Source organism: Coptis chinensis, chromosome 5 (genome assembly GCF_015680905.1).
Source record: "Coptis chinensis isolate HL-2020 chromosome 5, ASM1568090v1, whole genome shotgun sequence".
Lineage (NCBI taxonomy): Eukaryota > Viridiplantae > Streptophyta > Magnoliopsida > Ranunculales > Ranunculaceae > Coptis > Coptis chinensis.
This window is the reverse complement of record NC_141460.1, coordinates 19,414,923-19,436,577: the sequence shown is the minus strand read 5'-3', so window position 1 is coordinate 19,436,577 and position 21,655 is coordinate 19,414,923. Positions and strand designations below refer to the sequence as shown.

Here is a 21,655-nt window from a genome sequence, read left to right as displayed (position 1 = left end):
TGGGCCCTTTTCCACCTTCCTTTGGTTATCTTTATATCCTTGTCTCAGTAGATTATGTTTCTAAGTGGGTTGAGGCAGTGCCATGTAAAACGAATGATCATAAGGTTGTGGTTAACTTTTTAAAATATAATATATTTTCTCGTTTGGTATTCCTCGTGCACTTATAAGTGATAATGGTACTCATTTTACACACCGAGCATTTGAATCTTTAATGAAAAAGTACTCTATTACTCATAAGCTTGCTACCCCTTACCATCCCCAAACTAGTGGCCAAGTTGAAGTATCTAATAGGGAAATTAGGTGAATTTTAGAGAAGACTATACGACCTAACCGTAAGGATTTGTCTCAACGTCTTAATGATTCTCTTTGGGCTTATAGAATTGCTTATAAGACTCCCATTGGTATGTCTCCTTATAGGCTTGTGTTTGGGAAGGCATGTCATTTGCCTATGGAATTGGAACATTGTGTTTTTTGGGCCATTAAAACTTTTAACTTTGATATGTGTAGGGCAGGTTCTTAGTGTAAACTTCAGTTAAATGAGTTACCTGAGTTAAGGAATGAGGCATATGAGAATGACAAGATGTACAACAAGCGAACTAAGATTTTTCATGATAAGTCTATTCTTCAAAAGTCCTTTGAACCTAATAAAAAAGTCTTGTTGTTTAATTCTCGTTTGCGTCTTTTTCCTGGTAAGTTACGTTCTAGGTGGACTTGTCCTTTCATTGTTAAAACTATTTTTCCTCATGGTGTTGTTGAAATAGCAGATCATAAGGATGGTCATGTGTTTAAGGTCAATAGGCAGCGCTTGAAACCATATACCTAAAAGGTTTTACTGATCAGGTTGTGGAGGAAGTGGATTTTATTGATCCCGTTTATCAAGACTAATTGTTTATGCTTATTATACTTTAATAGTTTATGCTTATTTTGTTGTTTTTCATTTCTTTTTATGTTTTGACTTTTCTTTTCTTAGAGTCGCTTCGCATTGTTTCCATTTATTTCATTCCACCCCCTAGTCTACACTAGTTAGACATAGCGCTAATCATAGGATTGGGTGTGTGAAGCAAACATCTGCTAGAGACGCTAACTGTAGTGCTTATGGAAGCAACCCATGTTTTTATTTTTGTTGAGTCTTTTATGCACATATCTCATGCATTCCACTTTAGCACCTTTTCTCCACTATTTTTGGAAATGTGTAACTCTATGGAGTGAGATACGTGACATATTTTAGTCGTTGTAGTAATTTGGTTCCTTATATGTATTGTTACCCTTATATCTTTTGTAAGGTACTAATTTCTACAAGTGACTCGAGTTTTTTATTTTTCGTTCATGGAGCCATTGGTAACTTTTTTCCATATTCGTCGTTACTTGTCCATGTTGTTATTTTTTTTATTTGAGCATATATGTCAACATTGAGGACAATGTCTATGATAAGTTAAGGGGTGGGAACAATATGTTGTGGTTAGCGAAAAATAAACATAATTTATATTATGCACTTAGTGATAATAGTATTGTTTCCTTTTCTGTGATGATAATAACATAGTCTAGAAGTCTCACTTTAGCATTAGAACTAAGAGTAGTTTTTAGAAACTTAGGTTAATATGTAGGTAATAGTCATTGTATATTTTCATAAATGTCTTGGATGAATATCATGATTAATTATACTTGGCAGTATTTTTCTGAGACCTAGGTTAGTGCTTAATTTTACATATCCTGTGAAAATCTAGCCCAAAAACCTCATATAAGTGAAATATCTGAGTGATGATACAAGGGAGTAGTCAAATTCGAGTAAAGAAATCACACGTCCACTTGCTTGATCACCACACCATATCCTAAGAGAGAATTTAGGTCATCTTTGGATCGATATAGCCAAAGATTCACACCTATAAGAATATTTTTTTTCTGCTAGTCTCCCTACTGAGCCATTTATTAGCCTTTTCATAAACAAAAAATTCCTTACCCTATATAAAAGAAAAATAAAATAATAAAAATAGACTCCCATCTTGATAAGTTTGAGAAATAGGATGAAGTGAAGAAAAAAGGAGAAAAACATGTGCAGAAACAAATATTGGTTAGTTGCTTCAAAAGAAATAGAAAAGAAAAGAAAGTTTCCAAAATAAGAAAATCAAAGTTAGAACTCCAAAAATATAATCAAAAGGAGTCAAAAGCCAAACCAAAAGGGTTAAGTATGGAACAAAAGTGTAGAAGCAAAAACAAGAACAAAGGTTGTCTCTAGTGATGCAATTTGAAGACCCTATTTTCTCAGACTTGTCTATTTTTTTTTATCTATTCTATTTATTCTTAAACCATCACCTAAGTCATACTTAATACCTAATAAAAACCTCTAGCTCAACTAGGAATATGTTGGTGTGATAGTAAGTGGTAGTTGTGTTTAATCGACCTCGACTCTTTTGGACATCATTGAGATTGTGAGGAAGAGTGTGCCCATTGCACACTAGAGTGAGCAAAACTTGAGTGAAAAAAATCAGAGTGATTTGAGTCTTGACACTTTCCTTGTGATAACCTACTTAATATAAGGATGCTATTCCAAAAGTTTCAGAAATGGACCTGCTATTGCATTTCATAGCATAGTTCACTACATGATGTTTATTTTTATATGATTTCATTATTATGCATGTATTAACTTAGGATTTGAAATAATTATTCTTTATTCGTTGCGAGTGAGATGTATGGATATCTAAGATTAAAGTAAGGAAACATTACTTTTATTTCTTAGTTCTTGTAGTATATATGAAGTTTGTGATATCTTCTCTAAAAACTCTCACGAGACTAAACTCGTCCACTAAGGGTAACCTAGGGGGTTTAAAAGTCTTGTTACACATGCTAAGTGTAATCGTGATTCCTACGAAAGTGAGTTAGGATATTTATTTTTATTATTATTATTATTATTAGTTAGATTTAGTTTTGCTCGAGGACTAGCAAAATGTAAGTTTGCGGGTATTTGATAAGCACATAAATGCTACAATTTTATGCGTACATTTATATTAAGTTGTCCATATAGTGGTATAAGATACTGTGATTAGTTTGTTTCATTGGTTTTCCCAAAATCCATGTGAACACTATGAAACGAGCTGAGAACGGAGACTTAATGGGATTGCAAATTGATCATGACTTGATTATAGAGAGGATAGTGCATACGAGGTTGAAAATATCATGTAAAGAAGAAACACAAGCTTCTGTAAAAAGTTGATGCACTGAAGTCCAGGTTAAGAGGTGCATGCCCTCTATTTGGCCTGTTCGAGAAGGCGCACACCCTTCCTTTATTTTTAGCACAGAAACAATTCTTTTTCAGAACCCTTCACAGTTTGGATTTCGAATATGGGAAACTCCTAATTCCACACGATTTCTAAATTAAAGGAAGTTTCCAGACTTGATCGTAAACCCCACTCACCACTCATCCTAATCAAACCTTATATAACCAAGGGAAAACCGAAAGTTTAGGATCCATCTTTTATTCTTGGAGCTAAAAGTTAGTGCGGCTTGGAGGAGATGAACTGGAATAGGCGAGTTGGAGAAGAAGACACTTCAACAGGACCACGGTTTTGTAATGGCTTCTTCCCTTTCCATTGTTATTGTTTCGAGTACTATAAGTAGCTAAACAACAAGCTAAGGTTTAGAGAAAGCCCTAAACTTGCGTGAGTTTTAATGTTTGAATGATTTACTGTTCTCTGACTCTGAGTTTAAAGATAAAACTTGTTTTAATTCATTGATGTTAATATATTCACCTTCATTAATTATATCTCGCGTGGTTAAAACATGTCTTGACCATTCAATTGTTGTAATATGTCTCTATTAACATCAAAGCACAGTTTTTATTGTTTAATTGAATCTATGAGGAGTTGTACGTTCTTTAAACAAACAATTCTTGCTAAGGATTCGTATGTTAGTATGCTGAATCTAAATCAAGACTATTTGTTGAAACTATTAGGAAATCCACGATCACATCATCGAGCAAGCAAGGGTTACCTTTCCTTCATGTTACTCGTATTACAGAGAGAACTATAAATTAATTGAATCATGAAAATCTATAAGGGTCTAGGGTGGACTCGGAAGTCCTAGTGTTTATCCATTGATAAATAAACTTAGAATTTGATTGTTTTACTAGTTAGTTAAATTACTTAGTTTTAATTAGTAGTTAATCAATTTCCAAACAAAAACATAATTATTCGGATTAGATTAAATAGAATTAGATTTCAATTGTTCCTAGATAGCAATCCCTGTGGCCTCGACCTCGTTCTCCCTTGTCTACTACGATAAACCTTGTGCGCCTATGAGTATTACAATTATAGGTTTTAATTAGTCTGTCTATTTAGGCCGACTAAATCTCTATCAGTAATGGAGACGAAGCTGATTTATTTTTGGACATCCGTCGTGTGCCAAAATGAGCATGGGCTCGAGATTCAGAACTCATTTATACTCTATCTGAAGTTGAGTATTTGTGGATTACGGTTCCAGCGCTTACTACCATACATTTGATGAGTCCCCAAATGTGCGTTTTATTACCTTTACAATACTTCAATTATGCTCTTCTTATGTTTAATGAACAAACAACTTATAATTTTTTCTACTGTTTGGAGGATACATGCAGGCCATTTAGGACTCATATTCCGAATATGTGTATTTTAGCGCAAAAAGAATGGCTATTTATGCTGCTTGGGAAGATTCTAGCTTAGGAGCAAAAGTGCCGGAACGTCAAAAGTCAAAGACTAAAGGATATTTGTAACACGCACCTTTTTTGTTTTGTAACGTTTTTTTACCGTTGGTAAGTTGCCAACTCTATCTAAACGTTGGGAATGTGGTTTTGTGTCTTTAAATCAGATGAATTTCAAGAATTAATTTCTAAGGCTGAGTCCAATGGCTCCCTATCCCTTTAAAAGTAGTGTTAAAGTCAATAAAATAGAGCTAAAGTCAATAAAGTAGAGCTAAAGTAGAGCTAAAGTCAATAAAGTTGAGCTAAAATCAACATATTTTACTCTCTATCTTTATTTTACTCTCTATATATAGAGAGTAAAATAGAGATAGAGAGTAAAATCTTTTGTATATATACATAGAAAAATAATGATAGAGTAAAATATGTTAACTTTAGCTCTATAAAATATGGTTATACTAACTCCACCTTATAGTGACTCCAAAATTACTCCACTTCTAATAGTGGACTTATAAGATGAATTGAGAGCTAATTTTTTGTGGAGATATACATAATATGATGAAGAACGCCCCCACAAAAAATCAACTTAATTGAATATGTTTAACCTTGTCAAAAGTTATACCGAAATTAAACAAATATGGGCCGTTGGATAATTTCAAAACATTATAAATGATATTTGACGAGGTTGTACATCTTCAAATGAATTGATTTTTTGCAAGGATAATCTCTATTATGTAGAGAACATCTCCACCAAAAATTAGCGTCTAATTCATTGTATTTAGTGGTGGAGTTTGTTTGGAGTAACTTTAAGTGGAGTTCATATAACCATCCCCATTTTGTTGACTTTAACTCTATTTTATTGACTTTAACACTACTTTTAAAGGGAGAGGGAGCCATTGGACTCAGCCTAACGTTTTTTCAAATGGGAGAAAACCGTGTGTTAAGTGTTACAATTCTCTTCTTTCTCACTCAGCTAATTTAAGTGGATAGCTCGAACCAACAGTTCCTCATCTCCAACGAAGAAACAAAGGTAAGTTCAAAATAGTTTCTTTCTTCTCTTCAATTCTTTTGTTTGCGTTTTTATTTTTGTGCTTTCCTCTTCAATTTTCTTCTTCACTTTTTTGGATTATCTAATTAGGTCATGACCGGATTTCGATTTGAGATCATTTCCAATTTTGTCAGCGAATTTGGTAAGGGATTTGTGAATTGTTGATTTTTTTTTTGTTAGTTTGTTGATAACGGCTCCTCATTTCAATCCACGCTCTATAAATACTATAGAGTGTGAGTTTCTTTGGTTTGAAACCACAGTTATTTGTGGAAGCACCAAAAGCTAGTGATGCTGTTCAGTTTTATAAGATTGTTTTTGCTGGTGATATCATTGTAAGGTTAGTTCTCATAGATTCCGCATGTAGAATTTACGGATTCTAATGTAGAGAATAAAAGAGAGAAGAGTTCCAAAAGAACAAACAGTTCCCCAAATGATGAAAGTTTTTCTGTAGCAATCTTCACCCATGCATCTCCAGTTCATCCCTTCAGTATGATTTTCTTCCCTTTGATAAAGTACTGCTGCGAAGTATCCGAAGACACAGGATCCTATAGGAATGTTGGCAACAACAATATTATGGTTCACATTGAATTTCTTAGTTCCAAAAAGCTCTGTTGTCGTAGAGACAGCTATGGAGCTAATTGCTCCAGTACATACTCCTATGATAGTGGTACTAATGTACAGAGTAGTATTGTTTGTGTGCAGTAGTAAGAAGAAGGCCCCTGCCATTGTGGTCATTAGTATTGAAATGGACACTGGTTTTGACACCATGTACTTGCTCCTGCAAAATTGAAAATATTGTTGTTTAGTACCAAGTTCACCCAGACATTAACGGTGCTGTGTGTCAAGATTTTAGTGGTATTCTTCAACATAAATGGCTTCTTTGAAGCCAAGTGAGTCCCGCGACTCACCTCAATACTATGTGTAGAAATATAAGTCTTCTGTTGCACTCTTTTAGTCCTGACTCACCTCAATATTCATCCTAAAAGGAAAGCTGTTCATGAACTTCCTCTTATTCTCTCTGCTGAACATACTGAAGCTTGGTCCTTCTGTTTTCATCGTTTCTGATTCTTCTGATGAATCTTCTGCTGCTCTGTAAGTTTCCTTTCTATCACTTGTCAGATCTTGTTGTTTTTCATGTTTTTGTCTCCAATCATGTTAGTATGTTATTTTTAGAATGAAATATAACTAGATCTTTGAGTTTTGATGTTAATGTGGTTGAATCTGCATGTTTGTATGGTAGATCATTGTTATATTGCTTCTGATGATAGTATAAATGTGTTTTATGGTTAATAACCATGATTAAGCTCCCTATATTTGCTGAATAACATAAATAGTTTTGATCTAAATTAGAATCTTGCTGAAAATTTTCTAATTTTCACCCTTTGCAAATCTTTGATCTCTTTTTTGCTAGGTTACATGGACACGCCATATTTTGAAAAAAATCTGTATCAGATACGTATCCACGTGTGTGTGTCCGTATCTGTGTCGGACACACACGGACACATATTGTATTTAATTTACCTCGAATTTCTGATTTATCATCTAATTTAATAAATTTATAATTATTAAAAAATTAATTAATTATTCCTATCTGTGTCCCCGTGTCGATCTTCAACTGCTCCCCGTATCCGTGTCGGACACCGACACGCGTGCCCGTGTCATTGTAACCTAGCTTTTTTGGACGAAAAGGGTTCGAAAATGGTGGAATTTAGTAATTACTTTGTTAGCTTCATTGTTGGGTCTATTTTATTATATTTTTCTTGTTGAATTAAAGGTCTCATATCTTTTTATAAGTGCTGATGTGCTTGTGATTGGTGATGCCCCTTGTATATGTTTTTGTGTTTTATCTGTATGCCCCTTGTTTTGGCTGGGTATGGTTTATCCTCAACCTGAATTTAGGTTGTTCAGCCTCTATCCTATGGCCATATAATATGTTCACATTCTATAAATAATGTTGTTTTACTGATAAAAACCAAGCTAGGTTAATATGGTTTTTTATTCATCTTAATAAGGTCTAGGATGGAGAAGACAGTCGAAAGGATCAACAGTAGGGTGTCTTGTAGTGTTTGCATCTAGATGTTAGTGGTGTGCATTAAATTACTTGTAAAGGTTACAAGTATTTGTCCATTACAAATATGGCTTTCCATTGCTCCCCCCTCCCAAATTAATACTTCACGCACTTTTCCTTCTAGTATGGCTAGTGTAGATCGGCAGCTTCGTGCTTATTCTCTTAGGCATGTGAATAATTTGATTTGATCACAATATATGCCACATTATTTTATACATGAGGCAACCTTACTATTTGTGGTGGCCCAATAAAGGGAAGGAGACCAAGTTAATGGAATAAAGAGGGGGATGCAGGGGAATAAGATAACCCGAGAAACAGGGAAACATAACCGCGAAACCCTAGACAGTGGATGTGGCATGTGTACGGCAGAGATGGGGAGCCACACGATGAGAGGACAGATGGATGACCCAGATATAGAGTGTGTGGTGACCCCATAAAGGGAAGGAGACCAAGTCAGCGGGACAAAGAGTGGAATGTAGTATAAGAAGATAACCCGGGGAGCAGGGAAATATAACCGCGGAACCCTAGACTACGGACGTGGCATATGTACGGCAGAAAGGGGAGCCACCGAATGAGAGGACAGATGGGCGATCCAGATCCTAAGGGGAAAGGGTATAAAAAGAAGAGGATGGAGATAGAAAGAGGGAGGCCGCATTAGAGAAGGAGGGAAAAAAAGACACTGAGAGAGAAGGAAGAGAGAAAAAGAAAGAATTATTAAGAGATTGAGATCTTAGGTTCATACATTTGCCGTTGTCTGTGGGAAAGAGATAAAAGCAAGTTAGAAATGACACCTAAGAAACAGGTAGGTAGACTGAAGAGGGTGGCGGTGCAGGATTCGATACCAGAGGCGGTGATTGATGAAGAAGGAGACAGAAGAGAGGAGCAGGAAACAGAAGAGATGCGGCTTATGAGAGAAGAGATTGGGAGGTTAAGAAAGGAGAATGACGAGTTGAGAAGAGAGAAGGAAAAGGAAGAGGAATAAGTAGGCGGAGAGGCAAGTGAGGACTCTGAAGAGGAAGAGGATGGGCCGAATCTTGTTGAAAATCCAGTGACCGGCTTGACAATCGAACACGTGCAAGAGATGATAGATAATGATAGGGAAGCGAACCGACAGCAGATGAAGAGTCATGGGGGAGCCGCTAGTCAGGTGATGGCCGGGCTAAACCGCAACCCATTAGCGGACGACATCTGGGCTTTGGAGGTCCCAAAGCGTTTCAACCAGCCTAGGTTCGAGAGGTACGACGGTAAAAGAGACCCAGCGGATCACATCCATCATTTCCGGCAGCAAATGCCACTGTGGCAAGAGTCTCGATATGACGGGCTGCGGTGTATGATGTTCCCGGTTAGTCTAAAAGGAGGGGCGTCGGACTGGTATTACTGGTTACCAGTGGGAAGCATAAGAAATTTCCAAGAATTGGAACAGGTGTTTATAGATCACTTCATACACCAGAAAAAACGTGTGGTGGATATTGTGGCACTATTCAATGTTCGACAAAGGTCAGCGGAGTCAGTGAGGGAATATCTATGTCGATTCAAGGCTGAGACATTGAAGGTTGAGAATCTGGATGAGAGAACCGCAGTGATCACATTTGAAAGAGGGCTGCGGCTAGGAATAGGAGTACACCAGTCGGTGGCGAAAAATGAGATTGCAACCCTGCATGAACTATATCCGCGAGTGGAAAAGTATATTAGGTATGAGGACAGTATATAGGAGTTTAAGAGGTCAGGGAAAATAGTGTTATCGTTGGAGAAAGACATGGAACACCGAAAGTCGGGGGCGACCGAAAAGGAAAGCGGTGGATACCGCTGATACCCAGCAAGGGCAGAGAGAAGCCGGGAGGGGATTCGAAGGGAAAACAGAGAAATGAAGCCATACCGCGAGATAGAAGTGACGCCGCTGAATAGACCCTGAGCGAAATATTGCCGTTGATTAAGAATCTGCAGGGATATGAAGGGTCGCAGAACACCCCAGGAAAACTACCTGATAAACCTTTCTGCGCCTATCACCAGATACGCAATCATGAGACCGACGACTGTTATGCACTAAAGTGGATGGTTCAACGATTGGTGGAAAAAGGGAGGATGAGAGAGTTTGTAAGGGGAGCATAGAATGAGGAGTGTATGCCGCGCCAGGATCGTATACTAGGAACTATTAATGTGATTTTCAGTGGAGAGGTACTAAGTCATAATGCTCATAGAGACAGGGTGAGAAGAACCGCGAGCATCTCACAGACAGACCGCGACCAAGAGTAGGGGGTAGCGGAGGACAGAGACAAGATCGTCTTTAGCAGTGCGGACTTACGGGCTGTGGGTTCTCCCCATGAGGACGCGTTGGTCATCACAGTAGCAATGGGCAACTACCTGGTGAAGAGGGTGTTGATCGATTGTGGTAGTGCAGTGAACTTGTTGTTTAAAGGAGCTTTGGAAGAAATGAGGATTGATCCTGGGCAATTGAGGCCTCTGCAGACTAATTTATACGGGTTCAATGGGAGTATGACGGAGCCTATGGGAGAACTTTTGCTGCCTGTAACCACAAGACCAGTGATGGTATTTGCGCGATTTATGATGGTAGATTCTTCTTCTCAGTACAACGCAATTTTAGGGAGGCGGTGGATTCATGAAATGAAGGCAGTCCCGTCAACATACTATCAAGTGATACGGTTTCCCACCCCAACGGGTATGTATGAAGTTCGCGGAGATCAGGTGACGGCTAAGAACAGTCACAGAAGTATAGTGAAACGGCTGATCCGCGGACCTGAAGAAGACAAATTGAATCCTAGGAAGAGGCAGGCATAACAATTACTGTGCGCCTCAGTGGAGGGGGAGGAGGAGGCAACTGTGGGTCCGAAGACATTGGACGAGATTGAAGTAATGAATATTGGAGAAGGGGAGGAAGAGAGGTTCACCGCGGTAGGGTCTAGCTTGCCGGAGGAATGGAAAAGTAAGTTAATACAATTCTTGTCAGAAAATAAAGACGTGTTTGCGTGGGCGATTGAGGATGTTACGGGGTTAGACCCGGTGTTCGCGTGTCATCGGCTACACATGAAAGAGGATGCCAAGCCGGTAAGGCAAAGGATGCGGAGCATTAGACCGAAATATGTGGAGGGCATTCGCAAGAAGGTGGCGCGGTTGAAAGGAGCTGGAATAATACGAGAAGTGGAGTTCACAGATTGGTTGTCCAATGTGGTCGTGGTACCAAAAAAGAATGGCAAGGTGCGTATGTGCGTCGATTTTACAGATGTGAATGTGGAGTGCCCGAAAGATAGCTATCCCATACTGCGGGTGGATGAATTGGTGGATAGGACAGCAGGATTCAAAATATTTTCGTTCATGGATGCATCTATGGGATATAACCAGGTCGCGATGTACGGACCGGACCAGGAGAAAACATTATTTATTGTAGAAGGCGGCACGTATTGTTATACAAGGATGCCATTTGGATTAAAGAATGCTCGAGCCACTTTCCAGCATCTGGGGGAGAAAATGTTTGAAAGCAAGATTCAGAAGAAGATTGAAATTTACATAGATGACATGGTGGAGAAAAACATGTCGGAGGAGGAGCATTTAGAGGGAATAAGAGAGACATTTTGGATACTGCGAAAGTACAATTTGAAGCTGAACCCGGAGAAATGCACATTCGGAGTGACCACAGGAAAGTTCTTGGGCTACATTGTTACTCAGCGGGGAATAGAGGCTAATCCGGAATAGATAAGAGTTTTGGTGGAGATGCCGTTACCGCAGAATGTCAAGGAAGTACAGCGGTTGGCGGGTAGAGTTGCGGCGTTGAATAGGTTCATTTCCAAATCATCTCTGATAAATGTAGGCCGCTGTATCGGTTACTGAAAAACACCCCCAATTTCTTGTGGACGTCAGAATGTGAGGAGGCGTTTCAAGAGTTGAAGAGGTATTTGGGTAAGGCTCCCTTGCTATCTCGACCAGAGCAGGGGGAGAAGGGGGGCCACCGAGTACGCAGTTAGTTCAGTTCTTGTCCGGCTAGTCGACATAATAGAGAAGCCGGTGTATTTTCAAAGCAAAACGTTGTTGGATGCAGAAACACGGTATAGTAGAATTGAGAGGTATGCCCTTGCATTAATTTTCTCGGCTTTGAAGTTGAAACCGTACTTCGAGTCACACTCGGTGGTGGTGGTGACTAACTTGCCTCCCAAATAAGCTTTAAGAACAGAGAAGTCAGGGAGAATGTTGAAATGGGCAGTGATGCTTAGTTCGTACGAGATACAATATCAGATTAGAACCGCGGAGAAGGCGCAGGCGGTAGCGAAGTTTCTGGCTGAGTTCCCCGCAGAAGATCCTACTTGTGGCGAAGAGATAGTCATGGAACCAAAGAGGGAGAGGGAGCCCGACCTACTAGACCCATGGGATAAGAGGAATGGGTGGAGAGTATTCGCAGATGGATCCGCCACGGACGCATGTAGCCGCATAGGAGTTGTGTTGGTCACGCTTGAGAATAACCGGATAGAACAGACCATGAAACTAGGGTTCGCGGCATCAAGTAACGAAGCAGAGTATGAGGCAGTGATAGCGGGATTGAGAATGGCCGAGGACTTCGGGGTGAAAGAATTGACCGTGTATTCCGATTCTAATCTAGTAGTGCGTCAGGCTAATGGGGGATTCACTACACGATGTCCGCGAATGGCTAGGTATTTGAAGGTGTTGCACGAAAGGTCCAGCAGGTTTGTGAAGCTCAGATTTGTACACTTGGGGCATGGGGAGAATAAACATGCGGACGCCCTGGGGTATGTGGCTGCGGCCATACCTGGGTCTGAGGAAAGAACGATAAGGGTAGGAAGACTGGAGAGGCCAAGCACAGAGGAGGTGATAGAGGTGTGCCAGATTACAGAAGAAGAAGGGGGATGGATGGATCCCATTAAACATTTTTTAGAGGGAAAGGAGGTGGCTGATAAGAAAGAAAGAAGAAGGTTGGAATAGGCTTCTCAGAGATATGTTTTGTTGGAAGGTGAGTTGTACCGAAAGAACTTCAATGGGCCATTGTTGAAATGCCTAGGGCCGCGGTTAGCTTTAGAGGTGCTTGCAGAATTACACCAAGGAGACCCCATTTGCCTTAGCCTACGACGTCGAGGCCGTGATTCCTTCAGAGATGGTGGCAGCTACTATGAGAACCAAGGCCGTGGAGGAGGGATCGAATTGGCACATCTTGGCAGGGGATTTGAATTTGGCAGAGGAGAGAAGAGACTCAGCTCGCATTCGATTGGAAGAATATCACAGGCGATTACAGAGGCAATACAACAAGCGGGTTAGGCCGCGACAATTCAAGGTAGGAGAGTTGGTGCTCCGCAGGGTTACTCCAAGCACAAAGAAAGAAAAGGATGGGAAGTTGGGTCCAAACTGGGAAGGGCCGTACATCGTGGTGGAAGTAGGAGGGCCTGGTACTTACAAGCTACGAACGATGGAGGACAAACTGATAGAAAAGCCTTGGAATGTAAGAATGTTGAATTTTTTTACAATTAAATGTAATGAAGTTACAAAACAATGTAAGGAAGATCCAGCGCAGAGGACTGGAGCTATTTGTAAATGTATAAAACCACAACACTTTTGTAAAAGGAAATTTGCTTGTTATGTATGATATCGAAACGAGAATGTGAGTCGCGGACAAGAGATGCGAGAGACACATGGGGCAAGGAGAGTGACCCTATCAGCCTCCCACACTTATCGGAGGGAATGGCAGCGGAGGGGATGAGCCCTTCACTAACGCTAGAGCTAGAGCGAGCCTGGAACAAGATGAGTTGTTCCAGCAGGCTTCACGGCCTGATCGAGCCCGCGGAGTGGGATGAGCCCTTCGTGGATCAGAGATGCAAAAGACACATGGGGCAAGGAGAGTGACCCCATCAGGCTTCCACGCCTATCAAAGGGAGAGGTAGCGGAGGGGATGAGCCTTTCGCTGATGCTAGAGCTGGAGCGAGCCTGGAACATGATGAGTTGGTCCAGCAGGCTTCACGGCCTAATTGTGCTCGTGGAGTGGGATGAGCCCTCTGCGGATCAGAGATGCAAAAGACATGGGGCAAGGAGAGTGACCACATCAGGCTTCCACGCCTACCAGCGGGAGAGGCAGCGAAGGGGATGAGCCATTCGCTGATGCTAGAGCTGGAGCGAGCCTGGAACAAGATGAGTTGTTCCAGCAGGCTTCACGGCCTGATCGTGCCCAAGAAGCAGGATGAGCCCTTCGCGGACGAGAGATGCGACCTATACATGGGGCATGGAATCCAATCATGGGGAGAGACAGGGGAGGGGATGAGCCCTACGCTGATACAATGCTAGAGATGACTCTAGACCTGGGGCAAGATGAGTTGCCCCCAAGCCAGCGGTTACCTGAGTTCACCGAGCCCATGGATGAGCCCTTCACGGACGAGAGATGCGACCTATACATGGGGCATGGAATTCAATCATGGGGAGAGGCAGCGGAGGGGATGAGCCCTTCGCTGATACAATGCCAGAGATGACTCTAGACCTGGGGCAAGATGAGTTGCCCCAAGTAGTCTCCTGAAGCTTCGGAGCCTGCGAAGCGGGATGAGCCCTTCGCGGACGAGAGATGCGACCTATACATGGGGCATGGAATCCAATCATTGGGAGAGACAATGGAGGGGATGAGCCCTTCGCTGATACAATGCTAGAGTTGACCCTAGACTTGAGGCAAGATGAGTTGCCCTAAGTAGCTTCCTGAAGCTACGGAGCCCGCGAAGCGGGGTGAGCCCTTCATGGACGAGAGATGCGATCTATACATGAGGCATGGAGTCCAATCATGGAGAGAGATGGCAGAGGGGATAAGACCTTCTGCTGATACAACGTCAGAGGTGACTCTAGCCCCAGGAGGAGTTGCCCCAAGTAGCTTCCTAAAGTTACGGGGCCCGCAGAGCGGGATGAGCCCTTCGCGGACGGGAGATGCGATCTATACATGGGGCATGGAGCCCAATCATGGAGAGAGACGGCGGAGGGGATGCGCCCTTCCTGGCTGAGGCAACAGAGACATCAGATTGGGATGAGTCATTTTCGGACATAATATACACACAATACCTGGGGCAAGTAGGGTTGCCTACATCAGGCAACATCGCCAACCAAGGGGAGAGAAAGGGATTAGTCGGAGGCATATCTAGCGGATACAATCAAAAAGAGCAGGGGATAGAGGTGGAACCCTGGAAATCTACCTAAGGAGATAGGTTGCAATGTAAACAAGTAGTTAGAATCAAGAGATAAAGAGGCAACTATGCAATAGGCAAAATCAAATATCACATTAAAAGAAATAGTAGCAAAATGAGGAGTGTAGCAAACAATGTAGAAGTATCTTATTACATAAAGAAGATCTCTAGATCATTTCAGAGGTGGAGTCATTGGCGGGTATCACATCAGTAGTTTCTTGGATAGTGGCAGCAGGAACCTCCTCAATAGCTTCCTCGATGGAGGCCACGGTGGCCTCAGGGGTGACCGTCGCTTGGGTCAATGGTTCGACTGACTTCTTGGGACGACACATCTTCTCTCATGGCTTCTGGGGATTCGATCATTGGGGTGGCGGGCCTTTCCGGGAGAAGACGACCTTCCCGTGTGAGTCTCTCATGCTCCTCTTGAATCTTCTTGGCCACCCTCTTGTCGGCCAGGACCTTGAAGCGGTCGCGGAGTATAGTCATGTCGGCCTGGTGCTGTTGCAGCGATACAACGGAGGCCTCTTGATGCTTCTGGGTGAGGGCGTCCACGGCTGCCTGATGTTGTTGAGTGAGGGCATCTAGGTTGAGCTGATGTTGTTGGAGGAGCACTTCCCTTTGATGGCTCAGACGTTCGTTGACCTTATCCATATACTGTTTGTGAGCTCTCTCTGCGGACTGGAGCTCATCCTGGGCCTTGACTTTGGCCAAATTAGCAGCTGCTAGATCCGATTGAAGGCCGGCATAGGCAGATCTTAGGCCACCAGGGCCGTTGAGCTCTTTTTCCAGGGAGGCAACCTTGGTTTTGGCACTGTACAGGCCGCGGATCATGAAGGAGATATCCAGGCTCACCTAGGATCGAAGAGGAAGAGGGGTTTAAAAAACAAAAAAGAAAAGAAAATAGTACCCTCTCCCAGTTGGCATACAGTGAAGTACGGTGTTGATCAAACGAACCCCCGTCTGCATACGCTATGTCTTTAGGCAAGTGCACATTGTAAAAGAGAGAGGAAGCCACGGCCGCATTATCCAGTGCGGAGTCCGCGGTATTCACCTTGCGATTGCGCACATTGAAAATAGGACAAAAGTCCTCTACAGGTGCGAGCTCAGAGGCTGGGGTAGTAGGGGGAATTGGTTCTTTGCCATACCGGGCGTGTGGGGGGAAGAGGCAGCAGGGGGAAGGTTTGAAGTGGTAGCGGCAGGTTCTTCGGATGTGGAGGTCCGCTGAGTGGTAGGGGTAGGTTATGAAGATGCTGAGGTCTGCTGTTTCTTAGATGGAGGGGGGGTCTGCAAGTGCCCGCACCTCTGTGGAGGGAATCTCCTGCACCTCATCTTCACCGGTATCACTGTCAAAAAGTTTTTGCTTGTGAACGTCCATATCTTCAAGAGGGAAGTGGGGAGAGGTGTATTGATCGTCCCAATTGGAGATAGAGCGGAATGAAGGGACGTCTTCAGGAGCGGAGGAGGTGGGAGGATCGTTAGATTCAAGGGAGGCGGGGGAGTGTGTGGAGGTTCGGGGACGATTGCGGCGGGAGGTGTGAGTGCGAGACTTTCTCTTTGGAGGAGATGCTCGGGGTTTACGCTCTTTGGGAGGCGGAGGACGATAAAATGGAGCTGAGAAACTGCCTATATTGTGTAGGTTGGGGATTGGTAGCAATGGGGTAGCGGTAGTAGGATGAATACCCAGGCGGTTGGCTTGGGCAAGGCCGAGGTTGCGAAGCTGTTGAAAAATAGGACTCAAGATGCCGGAGTAAATGCTGGACTTGGAGTCTGGCCGTCAACCTGAAAAACAGAGAGATACCACGGTTTAGAGATAACAGGGGCAATACATCAAGTTAGAAGGGAAGAATAGAGATACGTATTGCGGGGTATGAAGGCAAGATGGTTAAGAGTTAAACCAGAAGGAAGGTCCGTGGACAGAAACTGCCCCGATACATACAACGGGTAGTGATGCCACACTTTATCCGAGGTTGTGACTCGGAGTAGAAAGGATTGCTTCTGGGGGCGCACACAAAAGGACTGGTACCCCACACCAACATCTTTGGTACTTTTCTTGATGTAGTATTGAGAGAAGATATCGTGGCTCGTAATCTTAGGGTCTCTGGTCTTATTATACGAGTTCGCGGCATACATAACTCCAAAAATTCCCTATGCCTTGACAAGGGGAAATATTGAAATGATTACATACCTTGACGTCCAGTAGAGTGAGGCAACCGTAAACCGGCGACAATTTGACCCATAGTGATTACAAGGTGCCCCGGACGTCGGGGAACCAGGTGGGGGTAGTGGGTGACAGATGGCACGTGTTCTAAAACTATGTCGGCCGGAATGCCATAGGCAACCCTGATTGCGCCCAAATTAGGTCTACGACACCGGGAAGGGGGCTGCAATAAGGAGATCGGGCAGCCAGAAGTGGATGGGACTGCAGCAGGGGCAGTAGGAGCGGGTGGAGACGCTACTCTACCGGACCGGGAAGAGGAAGAGTCACCGGATTCAGAATCCGACATTGGAAAAGGAGAGGAACAGACGCTAGAATTTGAATAAATTCAAGTAACATTGCAAACTAAAACTAAAAGGGGAAAGCTCAGAAAACATACCAAGAGAAGCAAGTAGAGAAGTGAAAAGCCGGAAGATAATGCTTGAAGGGAAAGGAAGTCACCGAAGGAATTGAGGACATGCACGCAGGCCGGAAGTTGGTTGGAGGGGAGAAAGGTGGCAGAGCAGTAGAGGAGTGAAGGAAGAGTGTGAGAGTTAAAATGAGAAAGGAAGGAGAAGGGGAAGAGTTTAAATAGAGGAGGGATAGAAAGGTAATTTTAGAAAGTTGGGAAAATCGAGGGGTCGGGCCAGTAATCCAAGCCAATAGGCGACGCGTGTCAGCCCAAAGTACGAAGGGCGGCAGAAAACGCGCGTGATGATTACAATCAACATCACATGCAAACCGATGAGGGGATATTAGGCTGCACAGAGAATGAGGCGGTGAGGGTTCTCGACCCCGGGTCCATTAATAGGATCGCGGAGTCGAGAAGGGGCATTTGTGGTGGCCCAATAAAAGGAAGGAGACCAAGTCAGCGGGATAAAGAGGGATAACAGGGAAACATAACTGCGAAACCCTAGACAGCGGATGTGGCATGTGTACGGCAGAGATGGGGAGCCACACGATGAGAGGATAGATGGACGACCCAAATGCAGTGTGTGGTGACCCCATAAAGGGAAGGAGACCAAGTCAGCGGGACAAAGAGTGGAATGCAGCATAAGAAGATAACCCGGGGAGCAGGGAAACATAACCGCGGAACCCTAGACCACGGACGTGGCATATGTACGGCAGAAAGGGGAGCTATCAGATGAGAGGATAGATGGGCAATCCAGATCCTAAAGGGAAGGGGTATAAAAAGAAGAGGATGGAGATAGAAAGAGGGAGGCCGCATTAGAGAAGGAGGGAAAAAAGACACAGAGAGAGAAGGAAGAGAGAAAAAGAGAAAACTATTGAGAGATTGAGATCTTAGGTTCATACACTATTCTGAAGAAGTTTATTTTTTGCTTGGTATATCATTTTAGATCACACAAATATAATAATATGCATTGGCCTTGTGTTATATATTTTGAATATGTTGCAATTTATGCATGAAACAACTTCTTTGTTTATTCTTCTGTATAAGCTTTAGTATACATCAATATTTTATACTCTTGTTTGTGGGATTGAAGTATGCATGTACTTGGATTGAAACGAAACTGGACGATAGTTTGCTTATAACTAAACATTGTTTTCCTTTAGACTTGTGGAATGATATAGATTCTTCTGTGAGCTTTCATTGTTGAGTTGTTGCTAATTATTGCAGGTTGACAAAGATGAACATAAATGCTCAATTGGTTGAGGGTTTTAAAGATTCCAAGTTGTGTGGTTAGAATGTTAGATGAATTCTTCATATTTCTGGCTTCTTGCTAGAGTTCTCTTTGAAGGCAAGTAATTTCTACACGTTTTCTCTTGCTTGTTTTTTATTGTTGTTGCTTTACCACAGTAGGTAAATTAAGTCCATATTGATACTGAGCGTTTTATTACTTTTTATTTGTACACTAAATGAATACCAAATCATACTATATAGCGCCATGTTTAGCAACTCTTAATATTAATGGGAGGTGAAGCACATTATCCTTCTTTAAAATGTCCTATCAAGGTGTTGGTGCTACTGCTATAAATCTTGACTATGGTTTCTAATTTATTTATGTAATCATACGGAAAAGTTTAATTACCCGAACTGGGTTCTATTTTTTCTGGGGAAGTTGTGCGTACTTACATGCATTGCATACTTGTATACTTTTTCTTGTTTGCAACCTACTTGTATACTAGGTGGACTCTCGGCATCTGATTCGTACTGGGCAGGTGGAAGGGAAGTCTGTACTGTGCTTCAGGAATATAAAACAGGTTCGACAACTCTTTTTTACTTTTTTTTATCTACATCTATGCCCCATTGTTTAAGATCAAAGGTAAATACTTTTTTTTACCTTTGATTTCCGTATCTTCTCCATCTTAATCCTCATGAAGCAGTGCTTTCTCCTATGCTGAATTTTCAATTTTATTTTTCATCTTCATTACACATGCAGTGTTTCAATGATCATGCCTTATAGGTGTTTGTCGATATTAATTTCTGAAATTTGTTTGAGCTTTCTATGAAAGCTTTGTTTGACACATAAGAATAGTGGTTCTTGTGGGGTTTATACTTGTGAATAGGGTTTTATTCTTAGATTCATTGCCATCAATCCTCCATAGGTTAAAGTATGGTATATTTTAATACCAAGACTAGTGGAGGTTTGGAGACCGAGGGTAAGATCACTCAATGTGGTTTGCCTCACCGTTGTGGGTTTGGAGTTCGTGGGTAGATAATCCCTTGTGCATTGTTTGTGAGACAAGTGACACAGGGTGTGCTGAAGCATACAACCTAGGTCATATGACATGCCAAAGGGATGCTAACTGTCCTTTAAATCTAGAAGGAGCCTAACAAAACAATTTATTTTTATTTTTTATGATAAACCAATTTCTACATTTTCCTTTAGCGGCAAATGCAGTGAATTAAGTCTAATGATACACCCAAATAAATATCTTACGTGTTAGGTTTCTCATATCTATATTACTTTCAGTATTGTTTATATTTTTCATATTTTTTTTTTTTTTTTTTGTACTTGTGTTTCCTTCTTAATTTCATTGCTGGCACTCATTATCTATCGATTGGATAAGTCAAGTCATAAAGTAATACATTGTTATATTCTAACTTTTAAAATTTTGGAATGCCATCTGTGATTATTTTAGGTGGTTGACTTGAGCACTATCTATATATGGACCTGATTACCTCAATTTGACTGCCAAGGCAAGAAATGAGTTTTTATCTGCAATACAAGTAGTAGCGTCTGGATTTTTCTAACCCTCTGTAGATAGAAAGATCTATTATACAGCTGGCTCTGAAGTTGCGACAAGTCTAGGGTGAGTCCCTAATTATCAAAGCATGTCCTTTATGTTTATACATGATTGGTCGAGAGACTAAATTGCTCCTTTAATTATAATACGAATGTTCCGTAATATGTCGTGCTAACATCTTTTGTTATGATATGAGTCCCATTAGTTCAATTCCCGAGTTTTGAAGGTGTCCCTATAGCGCGACCAATTTATACCTTTTAGCATATATTTTCATAATGTAGTTATGTAAATATGTAGGTGTGTCAATGGCGTGCTAGTACATGATGCAAGACAATATTTTTGGACAGTCCTAGGTTTGTAGAAGTGGTGATTTTGTTTCTAAAGCATTTTAAAGCCTCCTAGAAAGGTGGAGGTGATTGTTTTACTTTTGCACTTAAAGGTCCACTTGGACATAACACAGTATAATCTCTATACGTTCATCAGCATTGTGAATGTATATGTTATTTTGTTTATGTCGTTTACTATGTTTTTTATTCTTGTGTGAATATCTTTGATTTGTGTGTTTGGTGTATTGATGTAATCATTGTTTCATGGAGCATGCAACAAATGCTCTTTCTTTTGGTGGATTTCCAAAGATTTAATTAATTACACGAGTTTAATTAGTATTATTGTATTTCTAAGTTCATTATTTGTTTTGTGAATTTTTAGGAATTAGATGGATTTTGTGGAGCCGCACTAGGATTTATAGTGAGTAAAGCCATCACCAATGTTTGGTATTGTAAAGATTCGGGATTGCTTGGAAAATCGTATCGAATTTGTAACCCTAATTTGTGACTTTGAATTTGTAACTCTTAGAAAATATTTTGAAGTTATTTATATTGTTTAAGGAATGTCCTATTTTTTTTTTCTTTCTTATGCTTGCGTTTGCAATTATTTACTTATCAAATGGTATGAAAAGGCAATGAGAATGTGGATAAATTTATATATGGAATTGAGGTGTAGTGTCATTTTTGCAGGTTAAGGGCGTCATAAATCATGATGTAATGGGGCAGGAAAAATTAAAATAATTAATTAATTTTTTTTAACAATATTATCACATTAGTAATGGTTTTAAATCGTTGCAAAGCTAAAAGTGAAAATTAAAGCGTCATAAAAAATCGTTACAAAGTCAGCAAAGCAATGCCTTTTAACCGTTAGTAATTTTCACCCTGCAACGCTTATTAGCTATTACAAATATTTCTAACACTTTGCCCATGCTTTATTTGCAACGCAATTTAAGTGTTGCGAAAATTATTATTAA

The 21,655-nt window shown here is 41.3% G+C and overlaps 1 long non-coding RNA gene across 4 annotated transcripts; it reads left to right on the top strand.

Moving 5' to 3' along the window:
• The first annotated feature begins 5,556 nt into the window (after nt 1-5,556).
• Nucleotides 5,557-21,245, top strand: LOC147497004 (uncharacterized). Of its 4 annotated transcripts, none has more exons than XR_015194987.1 (7): nt 5,557-5,696; nt 5,805-5,856; nt 5,945-6,051; nt 6,701-6,806; nt 18,785-19,368; nt 20,251-20,421; nt 21,064-21,245. It is a non-coding gene; the product is annotated as an uncharacterized LOC147497004 (long non-coding RNA). The 4 variants fall into 4 exon arrangements; XR_015194988.1 differs by having other exon boundaries at nt 6,417-6,806; XR_015194989.1 differs by lacking the exon at nt 5,945-6,051.
• The last annotated feature ends 410 nt before the right edge of the window (nt 21,246-21,655 follow it).